This window comes from Schistocerca gregaria, chromosome 3 (assembly GCF_023897955.1).
Source record: "Schistocerca gregaria isolate iqSchGreg1 chromosome 3, iqSchGreg1.2, whole genome shotgun sequence".
Classification (NCBI taxonomy): Eukaryota; Metazoa; Arthropoda; class Insecta; order Orthoptera; family Acrididae; genus Schistocerca; species Schistocerca gregaria.
Genome location: NC_064922.1, coordinates 826023905 through 826047992, shown reverse-complemented (window position 1 = coordinate 826047992; position 24088 = coordinate 826023905). Strand labels below are relative to the sequence as shown.

Here is a 24088-nt window from a genome sequence, read left to right as displayed (position 1 = left end):
GACTTACACCTTCTAGAGCACGTTGGGTGGCACGGGATACATGCGGACGTGCATTGTCCTGTTGGAACGGCAAGTTCCCTTGCCGGTCTAGGAATGGTAGAACGATGGGTTCGATGACGGTTTGGATGTACCGTGCACTATTCAGTGTCCCCTCGACGATCACCAGAGGTGTACGGCCAGTGTAGGAGATCGCTCCCCACACCATGATGCCGGGTGTTGGCCCTGTGTGCCTCGGTCGTATGCAGTCCTGATTGTGGCGCTCACCTGCACGGCGCCAAACACGCATACGACCATCATTGGCACCAAGGCAGAAGCGACTCTCATCGCTGAAGACGACACGTCTCCATTCGTCCCCCCATTCACGCCTGTCGCGACACCACTGGAGGCGGGCTGTACGATGTTGGGGCGTGAGCGGAAGACGGCCTAACGGTGTGCGGGACCGTAGCCCAGCTTCATGGAGACGGTTGAGAAGGGTCCTCGCCGATATCCCAGGAGCAATAGTGTCCCTAATTTGCTGGGAAGTGGTGGTGCGGTCCCCTACGGCACTGCGTAGGATCCTACGGTCTTGGCGTGCATCTGTGCGTCGCTGCGGTCCGGTCCCAAGTCGACGGGCAAGTGCACCTTCCGTCGACCACTGGCGACAACATCGATGTACTGTGGAGACTTCACGCCCCACGTGTTGAGCAATTCGGCGGTACGTCCACCCGGCCTCCCGCATGCCCACTATACGCCCTCGCTCAAAGTCCGTCAACTGCACATACGGTTCACGTCCACGCTGTCGCGGCATGCTACCAGTGTTAAAGACTGCGATGGAGCTCCGTATGCCACGGCAAACTGGCTGACACTGACGGCGGCGGTGCACAAATGCTGCGCAGCTAGCGCCATTCGACGGCCAACACCGCGGTTCCTGGTGTGTCCGCTGTGCCGTGCGTGTGATCATTGCTTGTACAGCCCTCTCGCAGTGTCCAGAGCAAGTATGGTGGGTCTGACACACCGGTGTCAATGTGTTCTTTTTTTCCATTTCCAGGAGTGTATTTAATAACACGGTCTTTTGGAACTTGCCCTACCGACATAGAGTATCATAGTTATGTATGAAGGTAGTATCTGTACTAGAAAGAACAGACACCATTGATGACTGTGCAGCTTCTATTGAAAGAGATGATAATTAAATCGACACCCTAACTGCAAACAGACGTTGATATACACTCCTGGAAATGGAAAAAAGAATACATTGACACCGGTGTGTCAGACCCACCATACTTGCTCCGGACACTGCGAGAGGGCTGTACAAGCAATGATCACACGCATGGCACAGCGGACACACCAGGAACCGCGGTGTTGGCCTTCTAATGGAGCTAGCTGCGCAGCATTTGTGCGCCGCCGCCGTCAGTGTCAGCCAGTTTGCCGTGGCATACGGAGCTCCATCGCAGTCTTTAACACTGGTAGCATGCCGTGACAGCGTGGACGTGAACCGTATGTGCAGTTGACGGACTTTGAGCGAGGGCGTATAGTGGGCATGCGGAGGCCGGGTGGACGTACCGCCGAATTGCTCAACACGTGGGGCGTGAGGTCTCCACAGTACATCGATGTTGTCGCCAGTGGTCGGCGGAAGGTGCACGTGCCCGTCGACCTGGGACCGGACCGCAGCGACGCACGGATGCACGCCAAGACCGTAGGATCCTACGCAGTGCCGTAGGGGACCGCACCGCCACTTCCCAGCAAATTAGGGACACTGCTGCTCCTGGGCTATCGGCGAGGACCATTCGCAACCGTCTCCATGAAGCAGGGCTACGGTCCCGCACACTGTTAGGCCGTCTTCCGCTCACGCCCCAACATCGTGCAGCCCGCCTCCAGTGGTATCGCGACAGGCGTGAATGGAGGGACGAATGGAGACGTGTCGTCTTCAGCGATGAGAGTCCCTTCTGCCTTGGTGCCAATGATTGTCGTATGCGTGTTTGGCGCTGTGCAGATGAGCGCCACAATCAGGACTGCATACGACCGAGGCACACAGGGCCAACACCCGGCATCATGGTGTGGGGAGCGATCTCCTACACTGGCCGTACAGCTCTGGTGATCGTCGAGGGACACTGAATAGTGCACGGTACATCCAAACCGTCATCGAACCCATCGTTCTACCATTCCTAGACCGGCAAGGGAACTTGCTGTTCCAACAGGACAATGCACGTCCGCATGTATCCCGTGCCACCCAACGTGCTCTAGAAGGTGCAAGTCAACTACCCTGGCCAGCACGATCTCCGGATCTGTCCCCCATTGAGCATGTTTGGGACTGGATGAAGCGTCGTCTCACGCGGTCTGCACGTCCAGCACGAACGCTGGTCCAACTGAGGCGCCAGGTGGAAATGGCGTGGCAAGCCGTTCCACAGGACTACATCCAGCATCTCTACGATCATCTCCATGGGAGAATAGCAGCCTGCATTGCTGCGAAAGGTGGATATACACTGTACTAGTGCCGACATTGTGCATGCTCTGTTACCTGTGTCTATGTGCCTGTGGTTTTGTCAGTGTGATCATGTGATGTATCTGACCCCAGGAATGTGTCAATAAAGTTTCCCCTTCCTGGGACAATGAATTCACGGTGTTCTTATTTCAATTTCCAGGAGTGTACATCATTGGGGACATGTTAAAAATATGTGCCCTGAGAGGGACTCGAACCCCGGATCTCCTGCTTACATGGCAGACTTTCTATTCATGTGAGCCACCGAGGGCACAAAGGATTTTCCGCGTGCACGAACTTATCCCGTGCACGTTCCTCGTGAAATCCACACTTGCAACATATCCACACCACTACATTCGTAGTGCGCCTAATAGATGTTTGTCCATCACACTCATTACTCGTGGTAGATTAATCAACCAAATCCGTAGGAGTTGGGGCACATTGTGTGCGTTCGCATAAGAAGGTCACTGTCTGGGTAGCCATATTTTAACTATATACATAGTGTCTGTTCCCAAAAGAACAGATGCAATTGATGACCGTGCAGCTTCTCTAGAATGAGATGATAATTAAATCGACATCCTAGCTGCAAACAGGAGTTTATATACATCATTGGGGACATGTTAAAAATGTGTGCCCCGACAGGGACTCGAACCCGGGATCTCCTGCTTACATGGCTGTTTCCAGCTAGGGTGTCAATTTAATTATCATCTCAGTATCATAGGTGTTCAGAATCGTATCCGTCTGACTTGCTCTTCAATAACAGCGTCAAGAATATTTCAGTGCTACATTACGACGCAGTTCTTGAATAGCTGTTTCTTACTCTGGCTGCTAAGAAGAAATTTAACGTTGGTTGCGCTCGATTGCACTCCGCAGACGCCACGCATTACTGCAAAATTAATAATTTAGTCTTTTTCAGCCAATAAGACAGTAATTAAGATCCACAGCACTAAATATTTTATTTTCGATGAAAAGCTCAAGTTCAATTTTCATATTCAAAAGTAACACCACAGGACAGATTCATTTAAATCATTTAATACTAGGAAGGAAAGTGGACCTGGTAAGAGTAGGGAACAGTAGTTACAATTAATTCTGCAGCAGTAAGTTTCGAGGCAGCCTGTCTCTTTGTTCTTTTTGTTCTTATCAGGAATACTTAATAATTTTTCTAGTGGCCAAGGGAGGGTCATTAGACGGTAAAGAAGTTACAGTATCAAGCACTTGGTGTGGCAGTGTAAATGAAATCTGCTTTCCATAGACCTGGTGAGGAGATCAGTTTTGAGCAGTCAACGTAGTATGAAGTAAATTATACAGGGTGTTTCCGTGAGAGTGTGCAAAAATGTAACAGGACATGGAGAATGCTCCACTAAACAATTTGAAGTAGAGAACCTTGGGTCGTATAAATCAGCAAGGAGATATGGAACTAAACTTGTCTACTGCTTTGTCTAGTATTAGCATTTTACAGCTTATTTACAACTAACATGCGTGCCAGTTTACACTTATCGTGCTGTTTAATTACATGTACAGTCTTTATTTCCTGCAATAAAACAAGAAGAACGAGCCTGATTGCTAGGAAGTCTGTCTGGCCGTCTGAATAGTCTTGACGTTTTTGCGAGGAGTTCTACCGTACGTGAGTTGTTGGAGAACGTACCCTTGGCTGTTCGAGAGAGGATGTGGATGTAACGTGACGGTGCACCGTTGCACTTCACTGTCGATGCCCGCAACCATCTCAGCGCAGGATTTCCTGGTCGCTGGATTGGAAGGGGAGTCCTATTCCACGGCCTGCGAGTCCACATGACCTGGATCTCCTTGATTATTTCGTATGAGGATATCTAAAGCCAGTTGTTTGTGAGGTCCCAGTGGATACGGAGATCGAATTAGTTGACAGAATTGTAGCCGCCTGTGATGTGATTCGAAACACACGAGGAACATTTTTAAGGGTGCGTAAGAATCTTGTACGCCGATGTCATGCAAGCATTGAGGTTGATGACCTCTCGGTTTAAGCACATTTTGTAAGATACAGTACAAATAGTACGTCCATTGAATCAATGATAGTATTTGCATTTAACTGTAACTAACCTAAATAAAAAAGTAGACAGTAAAGTGATTTTATCTCTGTTATCTCCTTAAGCTGGCTTCTGCGGCTCCAGGTTTCCTACCTCGAATTGTTCAGTGGAGTATCCCTTATGTCCTGTTAAATTTTTGCAGGCTACTACGAAAACACATTGTATGTAGTGGAGGAGGATGAGCCAAAACAACCACCCCCCTCAATGAATTGCCACTAAATAGAGAACTACATATGTGAGCTAATTTGTTACTCAAATTAATCAAACTGATCTGGTATTAGTTGAAGCTTTTAAGGTGTGCGCATTGTAGGGACGAATATGACAAATCCCTTGGTGTCTCTCTCTCTCTCTCTCTCTCTCTCTCTCTCTCTATTGGAAGCAATTGACAAGAGATCACACGGTTACCAGGCACTTTCTGCTAAGACTTGTAACATACGTTCATCTCGTCGACGAAATCACCTTTGATTTTCGCCTGAAGATGGCAAGTAGGAAACTCGTGTAATCTTTTCAACAACACGACAGCACGACTGGGTGATAAGCCGAGAAGATTCCATCATGTACATATTTATATTAGTCGTGTCTGTTCTTTTCGGACATGTCCGAAGAGACGTCAGTTGTATGATTTAGCAGCCGCATATACGAGTGTAGAATGGAAGAGAAATTTTCAGAGCCTGCATATGGGCATTGCACTAAATGCAATGGTGACGTGTGAAAATTTGTGCCGGACCGGGAATCGAACGTCGATGCTCGGATTCCCTGAAACGGTTGCCTATATGCGCCTTAGCGACGTAATGATATCTTCAGTGAGGATGCACTCACTCGTCCGAGCCGTTGAAAGACGCAGCTGAATAACTGCGAGCATTTAGGAGGTAATCAACGAAGGACACTACATCATCTGTATTGCGCGGCATGTGGGAATTTGGTCTGCACGGGGAGCGAGCTAGAATGGCTACAGCGGTTAACACAACCATTCTAGGGAAGCGGGGAGTCAGTGTTAGAGCCCCTATCCGCACAAATCTTCACACGTCACCGCAATGTCGCTATTCAGTTGAGATCTGGAAATTTTTCTTTCAAGATTTCATCAGCGTAATTCGCCGATAATACCTGTATTCCCATGCTATCACAACTTTACACTTGTCCAATATAGCGACAACGACGTCGCTGGAGACATTGATTAGTTAATTTATATTTCGTATTCAGTATCTCATCACGAAAGATGACTGTCGGGAAAGAACGTTGAGTCAAAATATAAATTAGCAGGTAGAACTGCCTTTCAAAACCTACTGTTGCAAAATTGTCACAATAATTGCCTGCATCATCAACCTACCAATCGTTTAATTCTGCTTTCTTGCTTAATTCATCAATTCTTGTTATTGGCTTGGCGTCTTCAAGACAATTTCACGTATATCACGTCACCATCAGGTGGTGTGATGTCTTAAGGTGATACAGCGCTGTTCACAGTCACGTGGTTCAATGTCGTTGTCCATCTTTCCACGTCTTGTGTTAAGGTTTAACTACTTCATATCTCCTACGCACACTACCCTTTATAATGTCTTTCGTACATTATATCCTTTGTCTCCATTTACATTTTCCGCCGTCTGCTGTTTCTATCAGCGCCAAGTTACCTATTGCTGGAGCTTCCTGGCAGATTAAAACTGTGTGCCGAGCCGAAACTCGAACTCAGGACCTTCACCTTTCGTGGGCAAGGGCTCTACCGACTGAAGTACCCAAACACGATCTACGACGCTACCTCACAGCTTCGCTTCCACCAGTACCTCGTCTCCTACCTTCCAAACTTCACGGAAGTTCTCCTGTGAAACTTGTAAGACTAGCACTCCTGGAAAAAAGGATACTGCAGAGACACGGCTTAGCCGTAGCCTCGGTGATATTCCCAGAATGAAATTTTTACTCTACAGCGGAGTGTGCGCTGTTTGCTGTAGCAGGTGTCCCTTCTTGTGCTAAGAGGATCCCATGGGTCTCATTCGTCGTCTATTGTTTCTGATATCTCTCAACGTTGTACTTCACGTCTAACCGTTTCATAATTTTTTTGTTTTATCCGTTTCTTCCTTGGTTCAAATTACACTTCCGTATTGCAGTGTACCCTAGATGTAACGACTCCTTTCTCTGTCCCAGTTCAACGGCTGCTCAGTAGTGTTTTGGTGCACTTTTGGAATGTAGATACAGTATCGATTCTGCGTGGCATGAATTCGAGAAGCCCTATGTAGGTTACCAGAGGTATGTGCCACCTGATTGTATGCGTGCCCGCAACTAGCATCCTATAGCGTCCCAGATGTGCTCCATCGGATTCAGATCAGGTAAGTCTGGTGGCCGAGGCATCACTACCATGGTCCTCAAACTACTGTAGCACGGTTTTTGATTCGTGACAAGGACAATTATCCTGGTGGAAGATTCCATCAGCGCCAGGAAAGACATCAAGCGTAAAATGATCCAGTTGGTCCGCAGTAGCTTTCGCGAAGTACACAGTTGTCATGATTCGCTCGATTACTGCTACCAATCCAGTGGAAGCCGGAATGAATGTCCCTCGCAGCAAAATACTGCTCCCATCGACCTGCATATCATCCGACCAGGTGACTCGTTTCCATTGATCCACATTCCAATCTGGATGATCCCGTTCCCAGTGCACAAGTAACTGATGATGTCGTACCGGTATTGTACTCAGCTAGCAGACCTACTGCAGGTCACCGCCTACCCTGCTTCAAAGACCAGGCAAGGCCACGACCTCCACCTTCTCTGATGAGGAGTGGACGTCCAACACCCTGACGCACACTCTTGTGGTCACCGTCCTCCACCCAGTGCTCACGATAGTTACACGCGAACAGCCGACCGGCTTCGCCGTTTCCGAGATGTTCTCTCCCAGGCGCCGAGCTATAACGGTGTGTCCTTTGTCAAAGTGTCTTATGTCAATGGATTTCGCCATTTGCTGCCCGCATAGTTTGTATACGTTACTTATCGTGTCACTCGCCAGCAGGCGCCATTCAGTCTCTCAGTACGCTTTAGTCAGAATGTTACGATCACCAGTGTACTGGCGTAACAGCCGCTTCGCGCAGTCTCCATAATGTGGCGCTCTAATTCGTATTCTCTCACCTGTCGATGCATTTGCCTTAACCGATTATGAAAAACTTAATTCTCTGCACTCTAACATGAATTTGAGCTACCGTCCTGCTGGATGTAAGTTCAAGCTGCTGTGTGCTAATCCAGAAACAATGAAAGTGATCTACATAGTACAAGACAAGAAGCCTGCTTACAGTGATCTTCGCTATTTTTCATACTCACGAATATTTTTCACCCTCTGATCTAGATGTGATAATTTGTTAAAAGGAGGCAAATAGGATTCTAATTTCCTTTGTAATCTACACATGCACAATTTCATTCCGAGTGTCAGCAAAGATGAACACTTAGTCTTTGACATCATCAGCGTCATCGTCATCATCATTTAACATGATCAGTTTCATTCCATATGTCAAAAAAGAACAGCTAGCATTTGATCTCATCGTCATCAGCATCATCGTCATGATCTTCATCGTCATAATCATCGTCGGATGACCGTCGTCACATTCTCCTCATCATCGTTTTCATTGTTGTCATCATCATCCTCATTACAACGATCATCATGTTCTTCCTCACGATCATCATGAGCATCATCCTCGTCATCATAATCGTCATCGTTGTCATAATCATCGTCAGCGTCATCATTATCAAGGCAGTGGCACCAATGATAACGATGGTGGTGATTATCATGACAGGGATGACTATGATGATGATGACAAAGACGCCATGACGTTGACGATGACATAATGAAATCATCATGATAACCATGATGAATCAGACTAAAATGACAGCTACGAATATGACGACTACGAGGAAGAGATGATGATTATGATGACGATTTTTATTTAATCGTATGGGCAGGGCCCCCCGTCAGACATACAGTTCGCCGGGTGCCAGTCTTTCAAGTTCACGCCAGTTCAGCGACCTGCAGTCGATGAGGATGATAGGATGATCATGAGGACAGCACAACACCCAGTCCCTGGTTGGAGAAAATTCCCCGACCCAGCCGGACCCAGAAGACTGACAATCCGTCACGCTGACCATTCAGCTACTGGGGGCGGACTATGATGACGATAACGATGGCCGTATGACTGCAGGGTGCCTGAGCTCTGCATTCCTATGTTATAGCAGCCACAAGCAGCGTCCTCAAATATATTAATTCCTCTGATACAAAACAAAAGGTTGCTGGTTCCTTATGTCACAGTTTACGTTGTCACAGTAATTTAAACAATAAATACAACAAATTATTAAGAGCAGTTTGTCTTAATTGTGCAGTATTTATGCAGTGTTGAGAGTTATGAAGCCCGAATTATTTTCTCTTTTAGTTTCCACTTATTTTCCCCCACTGTTCACGTAACTCATCATAGCTGTGTGCTCCAAATTGGTATTACTTATATAATGCATCAGATGACGAAGAATTAGAGACCAAAACTTATGAAGGAAAGCTCAAAGTACCGATGGAAGGAACCTTGATTAATTCGTGTTTCTTCGCAAATAGGTGTTTTTTGCTCTTGCAACGTCTTCGCGCGTAGACTCCATGCGTCACCATCGAAGATAGTACTGGTCTGAAGATGGTTTATGTGTGGCTGAAGCTGGTCACCATACCATACAAATAAAAAATATTTCCGATAGGGACTGACGCTGTTTTGTTTAGATGACGTATTGGTGCACGTATCAGGTGACAATCTAATAATGATCAATAGTTGTAGTCAAAAATTTCAAACTCGAAACTGGAAGAAAGCATAACACAGATTTACGGTACTACGATTAGCCCTTATAAATTAACTCTAGCGTTCCTAATGAGAGCCACCAGTTCATTCACTTCGCTTTTATTTCGTTTTTATTTTACCATTTTTGTTCTTTTTATGTTCCTTCAGTGTCAGGAAGGTTAAAATCTCTGTGCAGTCTGATTCAGTATAATGCTTTCTCACATATTAATTCGACACCCACATAATTTTCATGCTCATCAAAATAACGTAATTTACATTTAAAGAGGTAAGAATTGCAGGATCAGGACTGATGAAGACATAGCATGGATCCACAGGAATTTTTAACTAGTTCCTAAAGTATATTTTCCAAGTCCTCAAAAACATCAGTTTCCGTATGTGAAGCGGTTGTGGACTGTGCTTACCTGGCGTAGCATGCTGTACGAGATCTCATGTACCTACACCTTGATATAAGGGGCAGTCAAATGTAAAGGAGACAGATGGAAAAAAAATTAAGTAAACTATGTGTTTTTAAGGTAATTACTTTAACTGTTGTTACATTTATCCCACTGTGAGACAAGACGGTCAATGCCTTTTGCTTACGACACCGTGACTGTACGCAGGCGTGGTCCTCTTCATCTGAAGCAAATGGACTGCCACGAATGTCTTTCTTCAAGACTCGAAAGATATGTAAATCGCATGGGAGGTGATCGCTACTCTATGGTGGATGTGTAAGTGCCACCCAGCGAAACTCTTGCAGCGTACTTTAAATAACCTTGGCAACATGTAGGCGGGTCCGCATGTTGCCATCACATCAAATATAAATTTTAACTAACAATAAGTCATCCTGTACACTTCCGACATCACTCAATGACCCTTTCTCGTAAGCAGCAGTATCATAAGCAAACAGTCGCAGACCGCATCCACGATCGGGGAGAAACTAGCACCCATCTGATAGTCCCACCTTGTTGAGAATCTAGCACCAATCTGATGGTCTCACACTGTTGCATTTTATTTTCTAAATAGGCTGCGTGGGAATATCGTCCTGATGAGGGGTGAACCGACAAATTTCGTGAGACAGGACACCACAGCTAGTCACAAGATCCGGTTCTTACCCATTCACACATTCAAAGCATCAGTTGAGGTGTCTACATGCCAAGCAAGTAATATTAGTGCACGCATTTCGTGTTTCACTCTCCATACTGGTCATTAGAAACACTCCAGTTGTCATTCTCGACACTGATTCACATCACGTCAAAGAAAGTAACAGATCTATTTCATTACACATATACGATCGTGTCATATTATGAAATATTAAAATGAGGCCACCGACGTCAATATTCTAGTCTTTTCTTCGCCTTACGCGTCACTGGTCCTTTGTTGGGGGTATAAGGAAGACTTTAAATTCGCTATTCGCTATATACAACAGCAAGATTTACGAAAAATTCGCGCTACCCATCAGATTTTTGATATTTATGTACTATATTATTCAAAGTATTCGGAAGCGGCTGCGTAATACAGAACACTAGGTGTCATGAAAGACGACCCTCCGGTGTAGTTGAGGGGGCGTATTTAGTTATTAGTGCAGAAGCAGAAACAGCTGAATGGGGAGGTCAGAAGAATGTAGCGTTGCTCAAAAAAAAAATAATAAGAAGAAATAAGATGACATAATTTATATTGTTATTATACTTTAGATGGATATTAATTAATTAATTAAAATGGAACGTTGATGGATTTTATCTCTGCTAGTAAACATGACTTTTAAGAAAGCACTGAATAATTGGTAAGTACAGGTTGAGAACGCTAAGTTAATGTTTCTTGCTTTATTCGAAATAAATTATATTGAAATTATAAAACATGACACAGAAAAATTTTACTCCGTTTTCTAATTTAGCTGGAATCCTCCTTCCAGCATCGTCATTACATCGGACCTGCGAGTGCATTGGTAGACGGCATTGTTTGGATGCCATTGACCGATCTGAATGTTACGCGGAGAAACCTAAATAGCCTAAGGACATCACACACATCCACGCCAGAGGCAGGATTCGAACCTACGACCGTAGCAGCCCCTCGGGTCTGGACTGAAGCCCCTAGAACCGATCGGGCCACAGGGGCGGCTTGACCTATCTGAATGTCACGCGGTTCGCGTAATAACATTGCCCGGATTTTGAGAGAAAAAAATCGGCAACAATGTTCTCCAGGACGTATGGATTATTATCTCACGGATTAAACGGCGAATGAACACTAACAGTGTTCGACCGTGGTCACCTAACAATGCGCCAGCAACTTCACTTCTATACAGCCTGAAACTGGACTAAAAAATGCATAACAAAACAACAGGTAGCATGACTAGCAAGGAAAAGGATTTCCAAATGAAACACAGCTACTTAACATCAAATTAACATAATTATACAACAAAAGCGCACAAGTGACACACAGCTTATCTCGATAGCGGGGGACAAAAGATATAGAGAGAGCGATAGTCACGTTCCGCTTTCTTATGTCGCTAGACAAACGAATGTACAGGGTGTTTCAAAAATGACCGGTATATTTGAAATGGCAATAAAAACTAAACGAGCAGCGATAGAAATACACCGTTTGTTGCAATAAGCTTGGAACAACAGTACATTTTCAGGCGGACAAACTTTCGAAATTACAGTAGTTACAATTTTCAACAACAGATGGCGCTGCAAGTGATGTGAAAGACATAGAAGACAACGCAGTCTGTGGGTGCGCCGTCTTTCTGCTGTACGCGTGTGCTGTTCACAACGTGCAAGTGTGCTGTGGACAACATGGTTTATTCCTTAGAACAGAGGATTTTTCTGGAGTTGGAATTCCACCGCCTAGACCACAGTGTTGTTGCAACAAGACGAAGTTTCCAACGGAGGTTTAATGTAACCAAAGGACCGAAAAGCGATACAATAAAGGACCTGTTTGAAAAATTTCAACTGACTGGGGACGTGACGGATGAACGTGCTGGAACGGTAGGGCGACCGTGTACGGCAACCACAGAGGGCAACGCGCAGCTAGTGCAGCAGTTGATCCGACAGCGGCCTCGGGTTTCCGTTCGCCATGTTGCAGCTGCGGTCCAAATGACGCCAACTTCCACGTATTGTCTCATGCGCCAGAGTTTACACCTCTATCCATACAATATTCAAACGCGGCAACCCCTCAGCGCCGCTACCATTGCTGCACGAGAGACATTCGCTAACGATATAGTGCACAGGATTGATGACGGCGATATGCATGTGGGCAGCATTTGGTTTACTGACGAAGCTTATTTTTACCTGGACGGCTTCGTCAATAAACAGAACTGGCGTATATGGGAAACCGAAAAGCCCCATGTTGCAGTCCCATCGTCCCTGCATCCTCAAAAAGTACTGGTCTGGGCTGCCATTTCTTCCAAAGGAATGACTGGCCCATTTTTCAGATCCGAAACGATTACTGCATCACGCTATCTGGACATTCTTTGTGAATTTGTGGCGGTACAAACTGCCTTAGACGACACTGCGAACACCCCGTGGTTTATGCAAGATGGTGCCCGGCCACATCGCACGGCCGACGTCTTTAATTTCGTGAATGAATATTTCGATGATCGTGTGATTGCTTTGGGCTATTCGAAACATACAGGAGGCGGCGTGGATTGGCCTCCCTACTCGCCAGACATGAACCCCTGTGACTTCTTTCTGTGGGGACACTTGAAAGACCAGGTGTACCGCCAGAATCCAGAAACAATTGAACAGCTGCAGCAGTTCATCTCATCTGCATGTGAAATCATTCCGCCAGACACGTTGTCAAAGGTTTCGGGTAATTTCATTCAGAGACTACGCCATATTATTGCTACGCATGGTGGATATGTGGAAAATATCGTACTATAGAGTTTCCCAGACCGCAGCGCCATCTGTTGTTGACAATTGTAACTACTGTAATTTCGAAAGTTTGTCCGCCTGAAAATGTACTGTTGTCCCAAGCATATTGCAACAAACTGTGTATTTCCATCGCTGCTCGTTTAGTTTGTATTGCCGTTTCAAATATAGCGGTCATTTTTGAAACACCCTGTACTTACTATGTTTTGCTTGTCAAGTTTTTCTTTGCACAGTTTAACTCACATGTACTTTTTTACAATATAATTCACGAATAATTAAAAATAGAGCATCTCATTAGTTTATATGGAGTGTCTTTCAAATGATTTAGAAATTTATTTATATATGTAAAATTATTTATAATATTTTCAGGCGTTAATTATAACTGGGGCTCCTTTTTATTCATTTATAAAGTACGAGCAACATTTCAAGAGTGATCCAAAATGAGATTTTCACTCTGCGGCGCAGTGTGCGCTGATATGTAACTTTCTGGCAGATTAAAACTGCGCGCCGGAACGAGACTCGAACTCGGGACCTTTGCCTTTCCCGGGCAAGTGCTCTACCATCTGAGCTGAGGTTCGCAGGAGAGCTTCTGTGAAGTTTGGAAAGCAGGAGACAAGGTACTGGCGGAAGTAAAGCTGTGAGGACGGGGCGTGAGTCGTGCTTGGATAGCTCAGTGGGAGAGCACTTGCCCGCGAAAGGCAAAGGTCCCGAGTTCGAGTCTCGGTCCGGCACACAGTTTTAATCTGCCAGGAAGTTTCATTTCAAGAGTGACTTCCAAAGTGGACTAGTCATCTGATGGCACCTGAGCAACAAATATATCAGACACAATTCAACCACTGTAAAGCTGCCAAAGTCAACTACTGATGATGCGATCGTGAAGTGGAAACGCGACGGAACAACCGTAGCTAAATCAAGACCGGCCAGACCACATTTAATGACGGACAGGGAGCGTCAAGCACTGCGGAGGACGGCTGCAAAAAATCTGCGGATGGAATCTCTCGTCAGTTCTAAAATGCTACCAGTAGCCTAGCTAAGACAATGACTGCCAGTAGGAAGCTATAAAGAATGGGCTGTAATGGCCGAGCAGCTCCTTACAAGCCGCACATTTCCGTAGCCAGTGGTGGTGCTTGGAAACGCGTCATTTGGAGTGGCGTCTGTCGCAATCCGATGGAAAGGTTTGTGTTTGGCGAAACCTGGAGACTGTTACCTGTCATCATCTGTAGGAAGCCAAGTACGGAGAAGATGGTGTAACAGTATGGGGGTGTTTCTCACGAAAAGGATGAAATTCGCTTGCTGCACTTAAGAAAATGCTAAATGCAGAAAGATATGAAAGTATTTTACAGTATCGCGTACTGCCTACAGGAGAGGAACAGTCCAGAGACTTTGATTGTTCGTATCACCACGACAGTGCACCTTGTCATAAAGTAGAATCTGGGAGACAGTGGTTTGTTGACAGTGACATTCTTGAAAACCTGTCAAGTGTTTGATTATCAGTAACTATACTATGGAAGTCCAAAGGTCGGAAATTTTGTTTTCTTTTTGGAGGAAACTGTTTTTAGATAAGATTTTGGTGCATCAATTCTAGGTCCATAAAAGGCCATGATGGTAATTCATATTTTAGTAGCTTTATCCTGTTAGTCATTATTATATTAAATTACAGTCATTACTTTGTTCAAGTTATGGTATTTGTACCTGGGGTTATTAGTGTGAAATCTACTGATTGTACGTACGCTCAGTCAGTCGGCTCAACCCCTGGTTATTGTGAACCCATCTTCTTGCTCCCATTACACATACATCAAAGCTCTTACTCCGCGCCCAGAACGTGACAGCTTAACTCCATTTAATGTCACTGTCACAAACTCAGTGACCTAACTTTCGCTCAGCATCCGCCAATTCCATAAACATCTGAGGATCACGTCTACACCCGTGTCTCCATGAAACCTTCACACACACACACACACACACACGCACGCACACACACACACACACACACACACACACACACACACACACACACACACACACACACAAACACAAACACAAACACACACTTTCACATAAAAGGCGACTTTGTTTACGCTGCTTTAAGTATCAGCGTGGATTTGGTTCCTCGATCAGCGGCTCCTGTCCTACAGAAGAGACATCGAAACATAATAGTATTGCCTCTCATCGGTTGTCTGTGATACATTACCGTCGCAATAAAATAGTTCTACAGCAGACGGTAAGCTTGTGTGATGCCCTTTTCGCTCGTTGCGATTTACGGAAGAGCAGTCCATAATAATAATTTTTTAATCTATACAGAGCGATAAGTGAATTTTAGATACACTGATGTTCCCAATTCACTGTGAAATTCGTACTCCCACAAAATCGCAATGACGGAATGAAGGGACCGCCGGCGTCTGCTGTGAATGCCCGATCATACATACTCAGTTCGCACCACTGATTAATTCTGACAGAAATTGCGTCTAGGATAAGCACGTTGTCTGCCCATACGTTCAGGGGCCAAATTATACAGATCTTATATGAGGTTAGAGCATTTTAAGGTCAGAAACTAATGATCAGAAATTCATATCTTAGACGACGCGAGTTCTTCAATGGGGAAACGCTTACAAACTGACATGGCACCTCATGCATACAAGGATCAGTAGTCACATAGGAAAAGGGATTGTTAACGCAGAGAGAGCGCTACGGTCACGTATAGGCTGGCATCTTCGAAGACTGTTTAAGGGAGAACGACAGAGTGACGGACGAAATTGCTCGAATTCACGATTTTTTTTCTCCGTAGTGGAATGTAGTAGACAAATGGGGTTTGCTGCAACAGATGAAGCATACCTTGGAGTTTTTATTGGTATTTTTGATTGAAAAATATTAATATCTTCACTGCGTAATTAGGACTTTCACGAGACACCTCTGAAAGGACGTATATCTACGGTTGTCGCTGTAACTCCGGTTGTAATTTTCTGAAACATGAAATTTACATCTTACCTCCTTACAGGTGTAATTTTAGTTCATTGTAGGGATTTGAAAAAAAAAATTATTGGCGAAATTATAGGTATTTAAAAAACGGCCATTTTTGGAGCACTCATTTTTGGCCGAAAACAAATACTAAAAATCAACATTTAAAAAAAATCGGCTACGATGAACTGAATAGAATTCAGTTTGCTTCAAGGGAGACCAAAAATCATTAAAATCTGATGAAAATTATAGCGTGCCGAAAAACAAGGTTTGGAGAAAAAAGGATTTAGAGTTTGACGAGTATTTATCATACAAAAAGGGACAAAGCTTGAAACTTACAGGATATCATTGATGCATGGTCCGCAATAACTATTCCCCCGGCTTCTGCTACTTTGACCTGATATGGCCTCAATTTCGTCTTCGAAGCCCGTTACGTCGCTGAGCGCACTGCCGCTGGCTTCTCTAACTTCACAGAATCGGCACATTTCATGGCTGATTTTTATTTGAGGGGAATTTGCCACAAGCATTAATACAGTATGGCTTATATTGAATAGATATAAGGCCAAATTTGAAGCAATGTTGACAATTTCGCTTCGGCTGGACGTTATTTTTGGAGCGTATCTCCAAATGACACCACTGAAACTTTCGTTCGCGTTTTGAGTAAAACCTCCCAAACAACGCTCCAGCAGATCAGGTTTACTCAGATCGGTATAAATAGGGTTGGTGGCATTGATAGCGACTTGAGGCAACCGGTTCTCTAACGCCGAGGCGTGCCGTACACGCTCACATTCAGACGTTCACGGAATCGTTACTTTTTGGAGTTCGCGCAAATTATTTTGCGGAAAAGTTCTTCAATATATATACATTCTAATTCTGTAATAAAAAAAGTTTCGGGTTTTTTCGACCATCACCCTGTCCTTCGCCCTTAATTGGACCTTGGATTCTCCTCGACCGACTTGAAGGTCGCACATAGTCGTATTCCTGCCAGAGCTCTGCCGGACATGCTGAATGATGTTGCTATGCCTATTCGTCACCGCATTAGATATCAGCACGACGGACGGAGCCCCCTGGCATATCAGCAGACAACTGAGCGCACATCTTCAGGCAACCTTTCACGGCGGCAGGATCGGACACGGTAGGCCAGTCGCACGGCCACTACGATCACCAGATATATCTTCAATCGATATTTTCCCGTCGGGTAATCTGGAGACGATTGTGTATGAAACACCTGTTACATCGCCGGAGGAGCTAGAGGGCAGGATCGTTGCGGCAGTAGCATGTCTTCGAAATATACCAGACATCATTGAGAAGGTGCACCGTTCACTCTTGTTAGATGTCATACGTATCTCGATGGATCTGGACAAAACATTGAGGATCTCCTGTAGTGGACGTCCATTTCTAGTATGTGTGACTGATCCTTGTTCTAGGCCCGATGTTCCACGTCAGTTTGTGAACTTGTATTGGATCACCATATACTTATAACTTACACACTGGTTTCATTAACCAGCAACAGCCATACGTTGCATACTAGAAACAATAAAGTTTCATCGGCTTGACAAATATACTACTGGCCATTAAAATTGCTACACCACGAAGGTGACGAGCTACAGGAGCGAAATTTAACAGACAGGAACAAGATGCTGTGATATGCAAATGATTAGCTTTTCAGCGCATTCACACAAGCTTGGCGCCGGTGGCGACACCTACAACGAGCTGACATGAGGAAAGTTCCCAACCGATTTCTCATGCACAAACACGAGTTGACCGGCGTTGCCTGGTGAAACGTTATTGTGATGCCTCGTGCCAGGAGGAGAAATGCGTACCATGACGTTTCCGACTTTGATAAAGGTCGGATTTTAGCCTATCGCGATTGCGGTTTATCGAATCGCGACATTGCTGCTCTCGTTGGTCGAGAACCAATGACTGTTCGCATAATATGGAATCGGTGGGTTCAGGAGGGTAATACGGAACGCCGTACTAGATCCCAACGGCCTCGTATCACTAGCAGTCGAGTTGACAGACATCTTATCCCCATGGCTGTAACGGATCGTGCAGCCACGTCTCGATCCCTGAACCAACAGATGGAGGCGTTTGAAAGACAACAACCATCTGCACGATCAGTTCGACGACGTTTGCATGAGCATGGAGTATCAGCTCGGAGACCATGGCTGCGGTTACCCTTGACGCTGCATCACAGACAGGAGTGCCTGCGATGGTGTACTCAACGACGAACCTGGGCGCACGAATGGCATTTTTTCGGATGAATCCAGGTTCTGTTTACAGCATCATGATGGTCGCATCCGTGTTTGGCGACATCGCGGTGAACGCACATTGGAAGCGTGTATTCGTCATCGCCATACTGGCGTATCATCCGGCGTGATGGCATGGGGTGCCATTGGTTACACGTCTCGGTCACCCCTGCTCACATTGACGGCACTTTGAACAGTGGACGTTACATTTCAGATGTGTTATGACCCGTGGCTCTACCCTTCATTCGATCCCTGCGAAACCCTACATTTCAGCAGGATAATGCACGACCGCATGTTGCCGGTCCTGTTCGGGCCTTTTTCGATACAGAAAATGTTCGACTGCTGTCCTGGCCAGCACATTCTCCAGATCTCTCACCAACTGAAAACGTCTGATCAATGGTGACGAGCAACTGGCTCGTCACAATACGCCAGTCACTACTCTTGATGATCTGTGGTATCGTGTTCAAGCTGCATGGGCAGCTCCACCTGTTCACGCCATCCAAGCTCTGTTTGACTCAATGCCCAGGCGTATCAGGCCGTTATTACCGCCAGAGGTGGTTGTTCTGGGTACTGATTTCGCAGGATCTATGCACCCAAATTGAGTGAAAATGTAATCACATGTCAGTTCTAGTATAATATATTTGTCCAATGAATACCCGTTCATCATCTGCATTTCTTCTTGGTGTAGCAATTTTAATGGCCAGTAGTGTAATATGCAAGCAGGCATAACTAGGTAGCAGCGTCAGTCTACTATGAAAACTATTAGAGGAGTACTAGTCTATTATGCCGGCGCCTTATAAGGATGCCTTTAATGCTCTTTTTAAAGTACGGTTGACACATTGCAGCGGATTGTTCACTACCAAATTCAACACATTGTTTCCAAACCACAAATAGTACTCGGTATTTTACAAGAAACAGACCGAAACAAACAACGTTGAACATTTCCGAGAGGCTTCTTCAGTAAACTCTCGGCAAAGGCACAGTACAATTATACCCAAATCCAAACGTCGGCTTCGTACTTGCTTAGATCGTCACAGATGCAGTTACCAAATTTTCCACCGAGCCTTAATACTTCTGCAGTAACAGTGCCTGAGTCGGACACCGAACACACCAGCTGCTCCCGGCCAATTCTCTAGTGTAGGTTAACGAGCCACGTTCCGCCCGACATGCTTCCGTCCTGCCCCAACGCCAGTACACAACCACCTCACTCCCGGCCCACTACCACACCAGAGCACCTACAGAGCTTCTCAGACCGAAGGGAGGTCACTATCGATAACTGCCGACATGACACCGTGTACGCAGATATTTATGAAAACACTTGAGGTTGAAAGAATAATGTTAATAATTATCTGATTACAGAATGAAGCTCCAACTCCTCGAACTTCATTAGGATGAACTTGTCTCTGTTGCTTTGTAAATGACTTCGCCCAGATAGCCGGCACTTAGCGAAGAATGGAAGAAAATCAGTCTTTAAGGTACTGCAGGCGAACATTATGGCTACAGTATTAACATAACTAGGTTCTAAATTCTGTGGGTACAAGAGCCAGAAAACTATGAAATATAAATAGAAGAACCTTGGCTACTTATAATAGGTTCCTGTAAGCAGTCCCCTTCAAAAGATAAAAGGGCTTAAATGATTACTTGTTGTATATGTGAGACACCAGATGATGGTGTTAATAAGCATGCGTTTCGAATAAAATAATTTAAATTGGAACGGACTGAGGTGCTTCAACATCGATACTAACTAGCACCCGACAAAGAACGCAGTGTGCAGTTCCAGAGAAATATCAGATTGCTTGGCTTTGGATCAAGCGACCTGCTTCTGAAGGCAAATGGGCCCGTATCCAAGAGTTAGTGCTACAAGGGTCCATTGCTCGACCACCCGCAAGCCTATGACGTCAAACGATTGCAGTTATACAGGTCTGCGATGATTATATAAACATAAGATCGTGTCTTGTTCGATTTGTTAGTTCATTTCCGGATGATTCTTTTACGTGGTGGTCAATTCCACGATTCACCGAGTATATCTGGAATATTCCAACTCTACGTTAGTTATTTAAATGTTAACTAAATACATGCATGTGAGTGCCACAGCTGCAGTTAGTTCTCTCAAAGGTAAATAAATGTGCTGGTTGTGTGAAGTTCTAATTGGTGCGAAAAGTTACAGTTCACTCCCAGAAATTCTTTCTTTTTATTTTAAATAAACTGAAACAACGAGAGAAAACAGCAACAGGAACAGTCCTATACTGGTACGAGAAAATTTTCGTCTGCATTTGTGCTTTAATTGAAGACATTCTTCGAGAGTGAAGAATTCATTTTGGAAACAATCATCTAACAGTGGCTAAGCCATGTCTTCGCAATATCCTGTCTTCTTGGAGTGCTAGTCCCGTCTGTGAAGTTTGGAAGGTAGGAGATTAGGCAGTGGAGGAGGTACAGCTACAAAGTCCGGTCGTGAGCCGTGCTTGGATAGCTTAGTTGACAGAGCACTTGCGGGTGAAAGGCAAAATTAGTAGGTTCGAGTCCTGGCCCGACACACAGTAGTAATCTACTATAAGGTTTCGATGGCGTTCTAATTCGGAATAGAAGTCTCATAAGATATCTAGCCTGTAAAATTTTATTTTGTATTTCATACACAGCTGCAGGGCGCGGTGGCCGAACGATTCTAGGCGCTTCTGTCCGGAACCGCGTGACTGCTACGGTCGCAAGTTCGAATCCTGCCTCAGGCATCGGTGTCTGTGATGTCCTTAGGTTAGTTAGGTTCAAGTAGTTCTAAGTCCTAGGGGACTGATGACCTCAGATGTTAAGTCCCATAATGCTCAAAGCCATTTGAACCATTTGCCATACACAGTTGCTGCTACATCACCTTTTAATTCTTCTTCACATGTGTCAGTCTTTCTTTTTTTTATCCTCTGTGGAAGTTTATTTTACCAGATCAACGTGCTTCGAATACACTGCGCTGACAAAAATTGTGGAATAGTTCCTAATATCGGGACCGACCACCTTTTACTCAGCGTAATGCAGCAACTCGACGGGGTATGGACACAACACGTACTTGGAAGTCCCCTGCAGAAAAACTGAGCCACGTTGCCTCTATACCCGTCCACAATAGCGGAATTCTCCCCTGTGCTGGATTTTGTGCACGAAATAACCCGTCGAATATTTCCCATCAATATTCGATGCGGTTCCCAACATGTGCTTTGGGTAGCCAAACCATTCGCACGAAATTGTCCAGAATGTTCTTCAAACTAATCGCGAACAATTGTGGCCTGGTGACATGGTGCATTGTTGAAAGCCTTCTACTTAAGTTTCAAATCTCGACTTTAATAACAAAATTGGAATGTACTGTTAATCAGGGAGAAGTTGTGATCTAAATGACAATAGATTTATTCATCCTTAACGTCACAAGCCAACAAAAATGACTAAAGAAACATCACACAAACATTTTTATTTGACAAACGCTTTCATTAACATGGGGTCTATGGTGGACAAAGTGATCAGCTGGGGATCGTCACACAACACCAACCGGAACACTAATCTCTTTATCTGACTTCATACACGTGAATCCGGGTTGTGGCACAAAACTTACACCACCATCAAGCATCTATATTCTACCATTCCAAAAAGAAAAATATGGTTCAAAAGAACAGGGTGCTAAGAAACATATATTGGAGCCCTACGCTGTAGCAACGAATACTTTACCCTCCTGCTGGTCAGGGTGGCACACCACGATGCGTTGGGCGACTGAAGTCTTGGACGGCCGCAATCTGTTATTAATGACATGAAATGCAAGTACACGCTCTCACCCCGGTGAATTCCAGTGTGCAGGTGGACCCGTTTGATGGTCTGCCAAAGTAATCTGACTCCGTGCCACGAGTATGTGTGATGGAACATGTCAAATGTTTAGACGGCCAACTCAAGAGAAATAAGTACATCTACGCATCACTCGTTGTGTGCGTGATGCTAGAAGCAGTGCTTCTGACAGTTCAGAAGGTTACTGGCACAGGCTCTCAGTGACACACTAGGAAAGGACACAAGTCTCACTGTCTAGGTAGAGACCTGCAGTTCTTTACTAGCGAAGCGCCAGTACAAGAGTGTGTTCTTCTTTTTCTGTCCGCTTCCTCCTCAGCTTGGTAGCAAAGCATATTTAAATCTTAGACTTGCTCCACTTAAGCACAAGCCAGTCACGAGCTGGAGCCTGTCCTCCGAAGCTGGGAGAGTGGCCTTTGCTCTGCATACACCTATTTGACCAATCAGGACTTTAAAGTTAATTAGGAGAAAAGGAAAAAATATTCAGCTTCGCTACCTCTTTCCCACGTGTTTGCCATGTCTTTTTCTATCAACTTGACCAGGATGGAACTACATCGCTACATAAAAGCTTGTTATCTCACCTGGTGGGTCCATTTCAAAGTTTCCAAAGAATGACCATGAACTCGCTAAAAGCCTCGTGCTTTCACAAATGTGTTTTGTAACAGAGTCTGGATGTCTGGGCGCCAGTGGCCTTGTCCCACGGAAATTCGCAGAATGCTTACAGTTGTTTTGTTGGCTTGCTGCCTAACAAAGGCCCGTCCTCTGCTTTATTATAAAGGCCCGCCCTCTGTTTTATTTCAGGTGTACAATGCACTGGCCACTGCAGCGGAGACTTCTTGGCGGTAGTCAGTCTACCTGGATGTGGCGCCAACCAAAGTTTGTGCACAATGAGGCCGGAGAACTCAGCCGTCCGGATATGTCTCCCCCAGGTTCCCTCGGCCCACCGTCGCCGTGCACTTTTACTGCAGTCGTTTAAATCGGCACCCTATTCCTTTGAACACAGCTAAAGCTTCCCATTATTCCTTCCCTAGAGCACGCAAGCAAGAGCATTAACTACTGCCCACCATCATCATGATGCATGAAGTCAAAACTGCAATGAAGATCATATTACCTAATAACATGAAGCGGCATAACACCGAATTAGAAGTGAGAGTGACTTGCAATCTCTCAAAACTAGCCATAAAAATTCCATTGTTGTTTGGAACACGAAATTGGTCAATGGCTGCAAATGGTCTCCAAGTACCCAAACATAACTAGGACCCATCCATTTCATGTAACGCACCCCACAGCATTATGGAGCAACCACCAGCTTGCACAGAGTGTCTTGTTGACAAGTCGGGCCCATGGCTTCGTGGGGTCCGTACCACACTCGAACTCTCCATCAGCTCATACCAACTGAAATTGTGACTCATCTGAGCAGGCCACGGTTTTCGAGTCATCTGTGGTCCAACCGATTTGGTCACAAGCGCAGGGGAGGCGCTGCAGGCGATGTGCTCTTAACAAGGGTACTCGCATTGGTAGTCTGCTACCGTAGCCCTCAAAGCTAAATTTCACCTTACTGTCTTAGCAAATATATTCGTCGTACGTTCCACGTTAATTTCTGTGGTTATTTCACGCAAAGTTGCTTGTCTGTTACTACTGACAACTCTACGCAAACGCCACTGCTCGCGGTCGTTAAGTGAAGGCTGTCGGATACTGACTATTTAATTCCCAAGCGATTTCCGAAATGGGATGCCCTGTAAGTCTCGCTCCAACTACCATTCCGCGTTCAGAGTCTGTTAATTCCCGTTGTGGGGCCATTGTCACGTCGGATACATTTTCACATCACGCGACTACAAATGACAGCTCCGTCAATGCACTCCCCATTTATAACTTGCCCCCGTCCGGATATGTTTATATCGCTATACCATGACTTTTGTCA

At 45.2% G+C, this 24088-nt stretch overlaps 1 protein-coding gene across 1 annotated transcript in view; it reads right to left on the bottom strand.

Moving 5' to 3' along the window:
• LOC126355884 (serine/threonine-protein phosphatase rdgC) overlaps nt 1-24088 on the bottom strand; it is a 1775952-nt gene that overhangs the window by 1630742 nt on the left and 121122 nt on the right. The gene's annotated exons all lie outside the window — the stretch shown is intronic.